The sequence below is a fragment of the Neovison vison genome, chromosome 8, assembly GCF_020171115.1.
Source record: "Neovison vison isolate M4711 chromosome 8, ASM_NN_V1, whole genome shotgun sequence".
Taxonomy (NCBI): domain Eukaryota; kingdom Metazoa; phylum Chordata; class Mammalia; order Carnivora; family Mustelidae; genus Neogale; species Neogale vison.
This window is the reverse complement of record NC_058098.1, coordinates 72,151,968-72,153,087: the sequence shown is the minus strand read 5'-3', so window position 1 is coordinate 72,153,087 and position 1,120 is coordinate 72,151,968. Positions and strand designations below refer to the sequence as shown.

Genomic DNA, 1,120 nt, shown 5'->3' with positions numbered 1-1,120 from the left:
GATATAATGAGCACTGGGTATTACATAAGACTGATGAATCACTGCACCCTAACTTTGAAACTAATAATATATGTTAATTAAATTTTTAAAATCTTTAAAAAACAAATAAACAAATAAATAAAAAAGAAAAAGAAATGGACCCCAGAAAACAAGGCAAGAAATTACCATATGGACAAGTGGTAAGAATATTCTCCTCTGTGAAGGAGATATAACTCCATATTTACTTTTTTAGTTAACTAATTTACTGATACTCTAACTCATCCTTACTAAGAGTTTGAAGAAGCTTACAAAATATAAGATCATTTGGTAAAGAAAGAAAGTGGGTAAATATCAAAGCAAAGAAGAAAACAAGCATAGAACAGTACCTAAAACTATAAGCAAATCAAACATACCCAAAAAGGAGATGTCAAAAATGTCACATACAAAGATTAAATGTCCCTGGTTCACCTCTAAGTGTCGTGACAGCCAGACCCAAAAGGAACACATTACTGATTACAAAAATCACAATGAACATAAAATTATTCAATTAGCAATAATCGTGCCTCGGATAAACCTCAATGGCTACAATACAGCTAATGCGCAAAGCTTGAACATAAAATTATTCAAATTCAATTTGTTTAAGAGAAAGGTAGAGTTACCTACTATTTAGATCTGAAAAAAATTCTCCTCTGGATCTTCACAAAGGACATGGTGTAATACAAGCTGACCACAGCTTCGTTGATGCTCCTTCCAGAAGTACAAAAGATAGCTTTCATATGGCTTCTTATAGCATCATTGATTCACCCCAAAGTCCCATTCAGTAAAAGTAGTTTACAAGAAATCAAAAAAATGTAGTCCATGTACATGGGTTCTTGATGGGCTGGCTTGATTTGGGGATAAATTTTGGCCTGCTAGAAGAATTGATGGCCTTCCAACAACCCTCTAAGAGTTTTATTTCTTGCAATTGAGGTTTCAATAAGAACTGAATAGCAGAGTTGAAAGTATTGTCTCTGGCAGGGACCTAGAGTACTATATCCTATACTATATCCTCTATATCCTCTAACAACCTACCAAGGGGAAGCATTCTCTTCTTACATCTGTTTTCATTCTCTTATGAAAACTAAAGAGCCTAAAGACTGTA

General features: G+C 33.7%; 1 pseudogene; it reads right to left on the bottom strand.

Moving 5' to 3' along the window:
• Positions 1 to 481: 481 nt before the first annotated feature.
• Positions 482 to 587, bottom strand: LOC122916604 (annotated as a pseudogene).
• Positions 588 to 1,120: the final 533 nt, after the last annotated feature.